Genomic DNA, 14,883 nt, shown 5'->3' with positions numbered 1-14,883 from the left:
ATAAAAGAGTGTTAGTCAACATTCATGAACTTCAGTAACAAAATAATTAATCAAGCAATATGACAATAAAGGGAAATTACTATCAAGTGTTTGTAAATATTGCTATATCTTTCCAAAAAACGTAATCATTCTAAGAATACATATGATAAAATAAAATATAGGAGAAAACAAGGGAATGATGAAAACGGGATTGAAGACTGTGGTTATATTGGTGAGAGGCAGGAGGATAGATTGGTGGAAAGCACCAATGGTGAGATATAGGCTATATTTTAAGATGAATTCTGGAGTGTTGGGTTCTCCCAATTACCAAAGCTAAAGTAATTTCAGTATCAAAATAAGTTATGTAGCACTAGACTATAAAGCAGAAAATATGTTTAAAAAAATAAGGTAGAAAATAAGTCCACACAGATCTAAATAAACCGTTGCATAATTAAATAAATGAAAGAGAATAGATATATTTACTGTAAGTTGACTCCAAATAATTTATGTAGCTACTCCTACCTCCAGTAGGGAAACTAACCTTTTCCTGCCATCTTGAGTGTGGGATGTGTTTAGTGATTTGCTACCAAAGAGTAGAGTATGGAAGAAGGAAGAAGGGGAAAAGTAATTTTACAAAGAAGAATCTTGGTAAATCCTACCTCAGCCAGGTATGTTAACATTACCAATTATAAGTCATGTTGATTGGATGTATGCTTGATACGATGTGATAAAAATAGTACATCAACTCTGTCTGTTTTCCTCTCAAAAACCAATAAGCTCAATCTAATCATGAGAAAAGCAAAAAACTAAACCGAGATTGAATGTATTAGTCGGCTCAGATGGCCATAACAAAATAGTACCGGCTGGGTGACTTACACAGTAGACATTTGTTTCACACAGTTCTGGATTCTGGAAGTCCGTAATCTAGGTGTCTACAGGGTCCGTTCATGGTGAAACTTCTCTTTCTGGCTTGCAGATGGCCTCCTTCTAACTGTGTCCTCACATGGTCTTTCCTCTGAGCAAAAACACAGAGAGAATGAGCTCTGGTGTCTAATCCTCTTCTTCTAAGAACACCAGTCCTAAGGATTGGGACCCCACCCTTATGACCTCATTTAACCTTAATTACTTAATTCAAGATCCTATCTCCCCATGCAGTCACACTGGAGGTTAAAGACTCAACATGTGAATTTGGGGGAAACACAATTCAGTCCATAACATTGAAGAATATTATTGAAATATTGAACTATATTCCTAAAAACAATCAAAGTCACCAAGAATAAGGGGAGACTGAGAAACTGTAACAGATCGAGGACATTAGGGAACATCGTGGCTAAATGTAATGTGGTACCCTGGATGAGATCCTGAAACAGAAAAAGAACATTGGGGAAAACTTGTGAGTTCTGAATAAAATGTTCAATTTAGTTAGTAATAATACACCAGTGTTGGCTTCTTGTTGTGACAAATATACCATGATTAACAATAGGAGAGAGTGATTGAGGGATATACAGGAATTTCTATTATCTTTTCAACATTTCTGGAAATCTGAAACTATTATAAATTAAAAATGTTATTATTAAAATAAATTTTAAAAATTACTAACGGAGGACCAAAAAAAAAAAAAAAAGAAACAAGCAAATAAAATTATCCCATGGAAAAAGAACAAAATAAATGTATTGTAGGTATGAAGAATTAAATATTATTTAGATTTAGTTTTAAAAATTGTAGTAAAGTGTTGGCGGTAGCCGAGATTACTCAAGAATAAGAAATTAATATAGGATGTTGGAAAACATTACTGTTTTAGAGTGAGTTCTTGAAAAATAAAAGGAAAAATCATAACTCATTTCCAGAAAGAAAATGCACATGTAATATTTTTCTATATAGATTTTGTTGTTACAATGAATTACTGCTTTAAAAATAATGCTATACTTTGAATCATCCCTGGATGTCGGTAGTATTTTCATTTGAACTAAATCCAATTCCTTGAAATTAGTTCAAATTCTTATGCCTTTACTATTAAAAAAAAAAGTTATTTAAGAGACCCTGAAAAATTTAGTCCACTGTCATGCCCCTTTCCACTCAGACAGGTAAACCCAAATTTCTTTACGAGTGGCTACTAAATCTCAAGAACAATTTATTCCTTCTTAGAGTATATATTTGATATTCTATTCCTGGAATATGCTGAATTTTCAACTCATTCTTTTGGATAAAGCCCCTTTTTACCCCCAAATAAAACATTCCTTTGGAGTACTCTTATGCCCATGATTTTAAATTAAAGTTTATGCTTGGCAATGCACTAGTTGATATTCTCCCCCAGTTTTTGGTGCTGAGCCTTGAATCAGGACTGAACCCCTGCTGCTCAGCTCAGGCCACTCTAAGAAGACAGGTAATGTAAAATAGTCTTTGATGGCTGGAGTCCTCAAAGTCCCAGAACTTACCCTGAGTAAGTTCTACTCCTGAGAAACTAGTGCTCACTCACTCCTTTGGCGTTGACATACCCCATAAGCCTTTATTCTTCTGTCTTAATGGTCCTTGACTTAATCTTTAATTTGTTTTACTACTCAGGGGTCTCATGGACCAGGTATGAACACAGTGATAAGAGTCTGTATGTGATTATTTGTCTCTTGTTCATTCTTGTCCTTTGTATATGAACAATGAGTTGTCATTCAACATTCTCCAGTTTGTTGCCTATCTTCTTACATGGGCAATCATTACTGTATCGAGCACTCTAAATTGTTGGAGCTCTGCAGAGTTTTACCAATAACAATTTAGAACTTCAATGGCCAGTCTGGGTAATTTAGTGTATGAATAAGCACTTTGTGTGGTGCTTTAGAATAAAAGGATTCAGATTCTAAATATTCAAGGTCAGAAATTTTTGGTTGGAATGAAGAGACCTCGAAAATACACACACACATACACTCACACACACACACACACAAACAAAAAACTCAGACATTATTTCCACTGGGAATTTCTTAGAAAATGTCAACTAAAATGTGGAATTTATTTCCTCTCCCAATCCCCATGCAACTGTAAATCTGCCTTCCTCCCAGAATCTTTTTTTTATACTTTAACATCCCTCTCCCTCTTACTCTGCTCCTTCTCCTCCTGTACTTTTTCCAAACTTTTTTACCCTTTCCTTGTCCATAGCTTTCCAAACATTGCCCTCTCACCTGGCAATATCCCTCCTAATGTCTGCCTTGGCTAGAGAAAATGACCAACCCCATTACTCTTATAGTTTAGAGACTTGGTAAAGATTAGACTTGCACAATTTAGCCAAGATGCTTCCAAACCTTCATAAGGAAAGACAAAATTCACTAAAGAATTTATTATACTAAAAAAATTACAGTTCAGTATTATCTATATCAGTTACATTCACATGAGATTCAGAATTACTAAAATGTGGTGAGAAAAATGAGGATGCATTGATTACTAAAATAATTTCAAATATATGAATTGCTAGCTGGATGTGGTTGGATATGAAAGGAATATAAACTAGGATGACCTCTTAGCAGCTATCATTAGGTATTTCGGTTAGAATGGCTTGCTTAAAATTCAGATCTGTAAACAGGGATATTATAAATTCTTTCTTGATTTCAGAGTTTATTTAACTTCTGGGAATACTCTGTTCTTAACAGCAGTGAAGATATCAAAACTATATAATCTACTTTTATTGTTGTTATTGAGTGGTCCCTGGGTGGGTCATTCAGTGGACATTATACGTAAGATAAAGTGATCTTTACCTTTATGATCTAAAATCGTGTCAATCCAATAAGAATCCAGGTGTACTTTTAAAGAGTGAATTTTATGGCATGTAACTTGTATCTCAATAAAGCTATTATTAAAAAATAAAAAATAAATAAAAAAAAAAAGAGTCCAGGTGGATGGACTGGAATTAAGTTTGAATTCTCTAATCCCCCATTAGTCTGGTTACCATGCAGACCAGTCTGCCTGGCACTGCCGCTGGGAAAAAGGAAGAAGCCTGAAGACCAGGAATGGTCAAGGCAAAATTTTGAACGTTTAAAATAAGCCTATATAGCATCCCTCCTGCCTTCCCACACCCCCACACACATGCTTTGTTCATATCAGTATTTAAGAGGTAGCCAAGAGGACACCCCCTTTGTAGGACAGTCGTATTTAATTACCAAACTGCCTTATTAGCATGTGTGGACACAGAGGAGATGAGAGAATTTGATTTAGGCTGTCAGCTCACTGAGTAGTTTCTGCCATAAAAGTCACAGATTGACAAGATGCAATTAGTCTGGAAATCTGAACACATGACATATTAATTGTCTTATCAATATGGCTGGGATTAACTGACCAGAAATGGGGAAATAAATCAACACTGGAAATGCCACAGATAGCACCAATTCTTTCCAATAGCCAGATGTAGTCAATCTACAAGAAATGGGCAGGAGGCCATGTTCAATGGGATGAAACAGAGTCCTTTTATTTCAGTGTCTGGTCTCCTATTGTGGGCATGTTGCCATGTCCAATGTGATGATAAATTTCTGCAGCAATCTGGAAGTCCTGGAATTGCAGGCACTCTTAAGAGTCTGACGACAGGCAGTCTCATCTGTGAACAGGGCCTTTCTGTGGGCATCTATGAGTCTCCCAGACAGTTCGATCAGCAACCACAATTTGCTTCCACAGTTTATGCACCTAAGATGTGTGTCCCTAATTGGCAACAGTCCCAGGGTTTGAGTTCTGCCCTGTGGAGTGACCATGCCCACTTTCAGTGCATGAATTTAATCCAGTCCACATTTCTTCTCAAACTATATGTGTGGACTGTTTCTATGTAGGACATGGTAAATACTGAATATTATGTTTGCATATAGATAAGCACATTTCACAGTATTTTTTTAGGGAGACCATAGTTGATATGTCACACATTTTTTTTCCACAAATAACCAAATTTCATTTTTTCAAAATATTTTTATTTTTAAGAAAACTTTTTTAGTGGGACAGGTTACTATTTGCCAATTAGCTATGTTTCGGTAGGAACTCTAAGTTTATTTATCAGGCATAGGTAACTTATGTACTAATCAAGTTTATAGTTCTATGCCCCTGAAAGTGATGGCCTGAGCTGTTTTCATTCTACAAATGTTTAAACCCATTAATTAGGAATAAAAAAATAATAAAAATCCCACTTTGTGAGGTTGAAAGCCTAAAAGCCTTGCACATGCTAAGTTAATTATGTAAATTGCCACTTCAAAAACAGTAGCTTTGAAAAGAAAGAAATGGGGAACATATTGTTTTAAGGAAAGATCTGTCTGGAAGAAATGACAATTTCTTTACAAAAATTTAGATATAGTTTTTTCACAAATATCTTTCTTAAAGTCCTGACGAATAAACAAGGTAAAGGAATAGAAAGAGACTGATTTAATAAAGTATGATAAATATGTTGATTAGGCAATTGAATAAAAATTTAGTACAGGTCAGAAAGCAATGTATGTCTTAAAATTTTTAATCAGAGATATCTGTGTATGAAGTTCCTGTGAATTAAATGTAAAGCCGAGAGAAAAAAGGCCCAGGGCATTTTCTCCAACTATGCTACTATTTCATATATATTTATGCTGTATACTTACAAAGTAAGTTTTTATACATATAATTTGTTACAATATAACAGGACTATTCAGGCGTATCACATAGAAAACTATAATTTTTATAATTACATGTAATCTGTTCAATTTTAAACTTCCAATCATTAGCATTATATGTTAATTAATTACATGTTTAAATTTTATCTTTTTTGTCTCACAGATATCATATTTGTAGAAAAGAGAAGAATCTCAATATTTTTATATAACTGCAATTTTAAAAGCATAAATAGCTTCTCAAAAGAATTGCCAATGAGATGTTTATTCACTATGTTTTTATTGTTTATATAAAACCGTTCTCTCATTCGTAAATCAAAGACCACTAGAAGTTTCATACATTATTTTGAAAAATGAAAGAGCAAATCAACTTGGAGTGTCGTTTTTAGTTACTCCATAATATTTTACCGTCTCCAACGCTATCCAATTTGAATAGACAAAAAGAGAGCAATCAGCAATTGAGACATTTTGAATTTTTTTATATGGTCACCTTTTAAATAAAACCTATTAGTATTCTGTAAATATATAGAGTACTGTGCATTCAAACTAGAAGAAATGATAAAGGGACTGAATTCTCAAAGGAGATGGGTTATCTACACATATATTCATCATCAAAATAGTCAGCTAACCAAGAACAGGGCTGGCAACATTGCATGTAATCCTGGACAGCTGTAACTCTGAGTGGGTCCTATGTGGAATGGGATGTGCACAGCCATCTGTCCCCAGATAGTCTTGACATTCTAGAATCGATTTGCTACTATCACAAGTCAATTAAGAACATTTGTTTTAAGCAGGGCGTACAAAAATGGTAGGCAAAATAACACTGAATTGCCAAATTTTGCTTTGATGGCTCATCCTAGGAATATGAATGAATGAGAAAAGGAATTGTGAATATGTTTCTTTGTGTGTGTGTGTGTGTGTGTGTGTGTGTGTGTGTGTGTGTGTGTGAAGTTATACAAGCAACCCTAACATCGCACAAGTGATCCCTCTCTCAAAGAAATATGCAGACATAGATATTTGAGAAACCAAGATGAGTGCTCCATTTTCACAGCTAATTGAACATTAGACATATTGGTATATGTCAAATTTGTATTGACACTGACCATTAAGGAAATTATTTTCTTAGGTTTTATAAAGCTGTATTTATAGAATTATAATAAATTTGAAGCACAGATGTGTGGTTTGCCACTTTCATCTGGGGATCTAAAAATACTTGCAACATGTTAACATTTTTAAAGGATGGCTACATCTGAAATCACACATAAACAGATAATTATGCTGGAAGATCCATTACAAAAATTAGACATCTTCATCAGTGTTTAATTATAGTAGTATATATGAGGTGATGAAATGGAAATAATCACTACAGATCAACCCAGATTTCATAACTCATACTTGAACCTTTTTTTTTTTTTCATGGAATCTGTGTGTGCTTGCCTTAAGAGAAAAGTAATTGTATTTAGCATATGAAAATGCAGTCACTTCTCCTTTTAAACTAGGTCAGATCACAGTTCATTGGCTATTGAAATGGCATTAGTAATAGTAGCAGTGTACAGCAAATGGGCAGCAAATTCTTTTAAGGGTAATCTGGGCATAGCATTTCCACAGGTATCCCATCTCTCTAGCCTTTTATCTGCATCACCTAACTGCATGTGGCTAGAGGTTTTAAATAGTTTGCATGTTGTGGAATATTCCTCACATATATAATCACATTTAATCTTCATAATGATCTCGTAACGTAGGTTTGGGGCAAAGTATGAAGCAATCAGGATGGTATGAACTATAGATAGTAGATACTGTCATTAGATTGTAAATGAAAGGCTGTCGTTGACTGTATTTTAAAATGAGGTAACAAGTAGATGTTTTTAGTTTAATTCACTTCTGTGAAGTTGGAGTTACCGGATTTTTAGAGGCACATTAAGGTGCAACAATATTATGAGTGAAACTGTTGTTGACCTTCAGTAGCTGATGTCTCTGGAGTTTCACGCCAGATGTTTTTACCTTAGAAAATATGAATAGAGCGAAGCTTGACAGAGACGAGCGAACTCACTAGAAGAAATAGCTCAGTAATTGTCCTGTAGAAGAAAGTCTACATTTGAGAAATGCAAGAGAGTTCGGTTTTATGAGGAATGTCACATTGGGTTGAGTTAGGGCAGAAGAATGAATAATGTGTATATTCTGTATGTAGACAGTGAAATACACAAAACAGGAGGCAAAAGGACTCAAAAATCAACATACTGGTAGAAAAGAGAGCTACAAAATGTAACCTTTGTAAATGATGTAATTAATGTGTGTGTATTTCTATTTTAGAAACAAATTGACACAAAGTTGTCACAAAATTTTCCATCTCTCATGCAAAAGATTATTCAATTAAGATGGCCCTGAAACTCCAGAAAGTTTAGGTCTATTGACATTACAACAAATTATTGACTACCATTTCCTAAAAATTCTGCTATTCTTAGTCCTGGAATGTTGACACCAATTAGCAGTTAAAAGTATGTTTATGAAGATTCAAGCAATATCGTGATACATAAGTACTTCCAAGAATAATACATAATTTTTGCATACCATCAGTCCAACTATGCAATTCTGGGAAATACAGAAATGCTCCTACATTTCTAAGTGGCATCTAGAAATGAGGAGGAAGAAGGTTATTGTATTGCTCTGGAGAGAGTGGAAGGTAGGGAGTCCTATGAGTCTGAAAAGGACATGACAACGCCTCTTGTGCACCCTTTCTTGTGCTCTGACTGTAATTTCCTTTGGAACCTGGCAAGGACGATTCTCCTCTGAGGGAAGAGCTTTGACCTTAACAGACAAGGGGTGGGGTTGGGGGGTGACAAGCAACTGGGTGTTTATTATTAGATATGCTTTTAAGAAGTGAAGTTTTTAAAAGTTTCAGAAAGTGGTGTTTAAATTACTATAGCTTCAGGGCACCTGTAGTTTATGTGCTAACCATGTATGTATGTTTTATGAAGCTATTTAATCTGCAATTCACTTTTTTAGAAAAGGCAATCACCATAGCAACTGACATCAGAAAATTTTGTGCTGGCTTTGACATGCAAAGTACTTGGCAGACACTTTTATACATATATAAATTATGTAGCCTGCATAAGCTAAGGATGCCTGGTTTCAAGAAAGTGGAAGTTAACTCATTATTTTAGTCACTTTCTTATCACCTTAGGCAAATGGTGAGGGTAGTGAAGTTTAAGCAAAGTAAAAATTACTGACTGTTGGCCTGCAACACTGCTATTGGCTGAGAGGGAGGCCCTCCTTAAAGTGACCTTAGCAATTTTAAAAGAAAGTTTAATACAAGATGTCAGAATTTTCCTTTCAATCATAAGGTATTCTCTGTAAAAGAAATAATCATTTTCCCCTATAAGCACATGATATGATATTAATATAAAAATTCACAGGAACTATGGAGACTAATTGATTTTTTTAAGTAGCGTAGTAATGCTACATCCATAAGAAAACATTTCATCTCAGATCAACACAAAAAGTAATAAAACAATTTAAAAATACTTAATATAATTGTTATCAATCAATAATTCTGAGTATTGTTATAAGTTGATGATATCAAAATATACGCTCTTTTATGCTTGTGATAGAATTGATAGAAGCCATTTTTGCTATACAATTTGATTTAAAACATAAGTATTGCATGCTAAACATGTGTAGCTATGGAATTTGATGTAAAACACAAATATCATTAAAAAAAATTTCCTCATATTTGAAAGCCTTACAAAACTATTTTTAAAATGTTTACTTTGAAAGTAGATTTTAATGTTGGATTTTCCTTCTTATTTAAATTTTCCTGCCTATTTAAATTTGTTTCTGAAAATATTTCAAACACATCATCCATTTGCAAAATAATGACAATCTGAGTCATAGATAATGAATAACTTAAATAATTTACTTTTCATATTCAATTAGATTAATCATTCAATATTTATTGACACCTTTTTATTATATGTACATGACTTCTAGATACTATAGGGATAATTTTAAAAATTATTTATATAATCTCTGTTTTAAGAAACATATATTATAAAAATAGGATAATCTGTAAGTGACAGTTTATATAAGAGATACATCATGATTTGTGATAAAACAATACAGTGAATGTTTAAATTTAAAAAACTTATTACAGTAAAAGACACATTGTCAGCAACCCCCCTCAAAATATTCCTCTTGCTTCAAACACACTTATCCCACCATTCTTGCCACTTTATGAAGAAGTTCTGGAAGTCCTCTTTCGTGAGTGTCGTTAGTTGCGTTGTCGTGGCTGCCTCAATGTCCTGAATCGATTCAAAACATTTACCTTTCATGGTCAATTTGACTTTGGGCAAGAGCCAGAAGTCACACAGTGTCGGATCCAGTGAATGAGGTGGAAAGGAAACACTGTAATGTTTCTATTTGACAGCAATTGCCATATCAGGAGAGATGTGTGATAGGGAGCATTGTCATGATGAAGGATGCCAACGGAAAGGCTCTGTGTCACACATCACTTCTGGTATGGCAATTTCTGTCAAATAAAAACATTATGGTATGTCCTGATCCACCTTATTCTCTGCATCTGGCACTGTGTGACTTCTGGCTCTTCCCCAAAGTCAAAATGACCATGAAATGTAAATGTTTTGAATCGATTTAGGACATCGAGGCAGCCACAACAGCACAATTAAAGACACTCATGAAAGAGGTCTTCCAGAACTGCTTCAGAAAGTGGCCAGAATGATGGGGTAAGTGTGTTTGAAGAGAGAGGGAGGGAGTATTTTGAGGAGGATTGCTGGCAATGTGTTTTTTACTGTAATTTTTTTTTTTTAATTTAAACATTCAATTTTTTTTTAATTACACCTTGTATGTGATTTATGCAGTAAGAAATCATCTGATCATCTTCAGATCTACTTTGTGTAATCTCCCCCAAAACCTGCTACAACGTTTCATTTTTATCTTTATAGTATATAGGAAAGGAGATAATCTCATTTATATTATCTTCTGAGAACCAACATATAGCCTCGGAAGATGATATTTGAAGTTCACATTCTAAGCAAATCCAAAAGCACTGGAGCAAAAATGGATAGTCTTTATTCAGGTAACAGTTTGCAAACCAGGCAGACACCGCTTCAAGTAGAAACTCAAAATGCACTCTGCTGAGACAAAGGAGAAGCTGTTTTTTTTTATAGAAAATTTCACAACCATAGTTCCCATTTTTGTCCATTTCATATAAATGAGGTTTCCAAACTGTACAGTTTGTATCGGTTGGTATAACAGCAAATAAAGGTACATTTTGTACAGTTTTGATTGGTTGAGGGAAGCCAGTGGTCAAATGATATTGGTCAAGTGATAGCATGGCAGTGATATTATTGGTCATGTGATAGCATGGCAGTGATATTATTGGTCACGTGATAGCATGGCAGTGACGTCATAAAGAACTCTGTAGTGTTTGACCCACATGGCATAAATATTCAAGGCATAGTGTAGGAAACCAAGAGTTCAGCTTATGTTCTTCCTGGCATGCAGAATACTAAGAGACCACTGTCAGTAATTTGCCTCTAGACTCTAACTTTGATTTTCAGGCCCAGTTAGCCACAGGGAGTCTGAGTCCATATCAATAGATAAATTCCTTTGGATAATCATCTTCTCACTGTTCACAACATATATGCTGGTTCTTTGACGAGTAAAATATAATCTTGGTTTAATTTCCTCTGTGGTGGAGCACCACCTTTCTTCCTTGCCTCTGGAAATCAGCATGTGGATTCTACTACTATAAAAGACCTCATCTAAAAAGCATTCATCTCCCCAGCAAACTCTACTCCAGACCTGGGTCAGGCAAGAAAAATGTTCTACCCATATACCACCTACCATATTTCAGTATTAATGTAGTGGCTACTAGGATGTCTGCTTTTCCTCACCTGGTTGCACACTTGGCTCTGAGTTACTCACAGTTTGTCCTAAAGCTCAATATTCAGTTTCTCTTAGACTTGAGAATCTTTGCCTGATGTCAACCAACCACCTTACCTGATCCCTAACTAACATTTTTTTTTCTCACTATCTGAATATTTTTTAACACATTTCCCTGTTTATTTATTTGTTTATATATTTGACATTCCATTTTTATAATCAGTGTTGTTTCTTCTGCTCCTAATTTGTAGTCTCCTTTCTATTTTTTGGAGGGGTGATGTTTTTTCCTTCCAATTATTAGTCTTGGCCCTATTCAATTTTGTTTTCTTGGGGAAAACACTTTTTTTTTTTCCTCTATCACTTTTACTCAGCCCTTTCTAGAGTAGGGAATACTAATCTGGAATCCAATGACACTTCCTTGATGAGAAAATTTGTAGTACTCAGTGGACGCATAGAATTTATATGTGCATGTTTTTCATGCACAAGTATCTGTACATTTCTTTCTTGGAAACAGCTTTTATCTGTTTCCTTAAGGGGCTGCTCACCCTCTACAAGTTTGATGGTCATTGCTTATATTTCCAATTTATGTCTCCATTTATTCATTTTATTCTGTGTTCAAATAGACACTATCTTTTAATGGCTTCCTTTCATCTTTTCCATTTCTGGGTATTGCATTGCACTTAGTTCTTAACCCTACTATGCAGTCTGAATTAGAGAAGCTACTTTATTTCACTACTTTGGCTACACATGAACAAAAGGTCTCAGAATTCCTGGCCTAGACATTAGATATTACCATTTACCTAAAAAGCACACTCATCAAATTCAAAATGAACTAAAATGGAACTCACAATGTTCCCTCCAAATTTAGACTTCTCACATCTATCAGTGGCACTAGAATTCTTAAAATCCACTAAATGCAAAGCTTTGGAAATACGTTTCCTTACCTCTTTCTCAATTCCTAGGTGGAATCAACCTCCAACTCTACGCATTACTCAGTATAAATTTTTTACTATCACCCTCCCTTTTTCTTAGGCCAAAATTATTTAAGTAACTTGTTTTATCTTTTCTATACTACAATTCATCTCTAAATACTGCCAGCAAAATAAACTTTTTTAAACAATGTGCTTACTTTCAATGTATACAATATTTCTAGTAGATATTAATTTTTCCAATGCTAAATCTTACACTTCTTAGTTCATTATTAAGAGGCTCCATAATTCAGTTCTTATTATTGTTCCCAAATTCACCTATTAGGTATTTTACAACCTAAACACTTTTTCAAAAAAAAAAAAGAAAAATGTTCTACACATATACCACCTACCATATTTCAGTATTAATGTAGTGGCTAAAAATGACACTCATCTTTATCAAATTATGTTCATTATTTTAAAATTCATTTTCATGTTCTGTACTATCCAAGAAGTGTTTCCTGAGTTTTCCCCTCATTCATGGTATTCACTCCTGAAAGTCACATTAAAAATAAACCAAACTCGTTATTTTCTTTGCAAGGCATTGGCACATTTACAAGGAATAAATTGAGTTACCTGGCCATTTTGTGAATATTCCTGACTAGAATGGGAGGCCCTTCATGGCAAAGATTGTACTTTTACCATATGTTTTCTAGCACAGTTTTCTTAGTTATACAGTTATAGATTCAGAATTTTTTGTTTAAAAAATGAATTCCATGGAAGTGTATCAATTTTAAAAGAATGTTTGTATTAGGGCTGCCATATAAAATACAGAATGCCCAGTTAAATTGGAATTTTATATCCCATGCAATATTTGGGACATATTTATAGTAAAAAAAAGAAAAAAGAAAAAATCTGTCATTTATCTCAATTCAACTTTAACTTAGTGTCCTGTATTTGATTTATTAAACCTGACAACTTTAGTTTGTAAGACTGGTTTTATTTTTAAGGGACAATCAGTCATATAGAAATTAAAACTAAGCATTAATGATGTGAAAATTAAACATAAGATTCAGTGTTTTCTTGCTTTCTCATTTCGAATGCGATAGAATGTGTTGTGGAAAAAAAAAATCTAGAAATACGTACCTCGAAGTCTCTGGCCCGAAGTTCAAACCCAACTATCTTCACCTTTTTGAAACATACCACAATCTCCCAGGTGAACTTGTGGCTTATTTCTCTCTTTATAAATCAATGCTTATTTAGTTTTTCAATCTTTAACAAATTATAAAACCAGTGTGCCAGGCACTCTTTTAGGTACTTGATGATATAGCAGGAAACAAGACCAAGGAAGTACCTGATTTAAAGTAACAAATATGATAATATAACAAGAAAATAAAAAATATAATTTCAGACTGCATTAAATGCTATGAAGAAAATGAAGCAGGTAGAGTGATAAGAGTTGGATGGTCAGGGAGGCTTCGAGGAGGAGGCTACAATTTAACAGAAGTTTGAATGAAAGGAAAGTGTGAGGCAGGAGCATTCCAGGCAAAGGGAACAACTGAAGCACAAGCTTGATGGAAGACAAGATTAACATGCCGGCCAAATCAAAGAAGCTTCCTGTGACTAGGCCATACTGGGTTAGTGAGGGGTTGTATACAAGGAGGGACAAATAATGTTGGGTTTTATTGGCCATGTTAAAAATATTGGGTTGAATATTAAATATTTTAAAGATCTAGTTTTTGAAAAGATTACTATCAATATCACACTGACAATTAATTGTTGCGTGTGGGGGACAAGAGCAAAATGGAGCAGCTACTTAGGTAGCTCTTCTGGTAGCGCAGAGAAGATACACTGGTGGTATCTACTAAAGTACAAAGAGTAAAGATCGTGACTCAGAGATGAATTCAGGATTCATTTTGAGGTCAGAACTAATAAATTTTGTTAATAGAATACTGAGAAAGGAATCCAGGATAACTTTGGGCTTTTGACCTGGGTAGCTGGGTGGTTGGGAACTCAGAGGAACGAGCATGATTAATAGGATTGAATCACAAATTAAGACGTGGAATGGAATACCCAATTCCATCCAAGTTTAGGTACAATCTCACTGTATGAGGATAAGGGTAAAAATCTCTTGCTAACACATTCTAATCTGTTTCAGAGAGTATTTAATGACTGACAACACCCACCTAGGTACAATAGCATACAAGGTCCGACAATTAAGTGAGTGAACTCATCCTAGAACAAGTGCTACATACCTCATTGCTGAATATCACTAAGGTCACCTTCTAAGTACTCCCTTTGGGAAGATGTGCACCAACACCAACACCTAGTCCATCCTTCAAAGCACTTTTGGAACTCTTTTTCTGGAATGGCCATCAGAGCTGTCATCATATTCCCTTTGATATCTTGAATGTCATCAAAATGTCTTCTTTTCAATATTTCCTATATCTTCAGCTAAAGAAAGAAGTTATTGGGGATCAGATCAGGTGAGTAGGGAGGGT

The sequence above is a fragment of the Rhinolophus ferrumequinum genome, chromosome 11 (genome assembly GCF_004115265.2).
Source record: "Rhinolophus ferrumequinum isolate MPI-CBG mRhiFer1 chromosome 11, mRhiFer1_v1.p, whole genome shotgun sequence".
Taxonomy (NCBI): domain Eukaryota; kingdom Metazoa; phylum Chordata; class Mammalia; order Chiroptera; family Rhinolophidae; genus Rhinolophus; species Rhinolophus ferrumequinum.
This window is presented reverse-complemented; position numbering follows the sequence as displayed.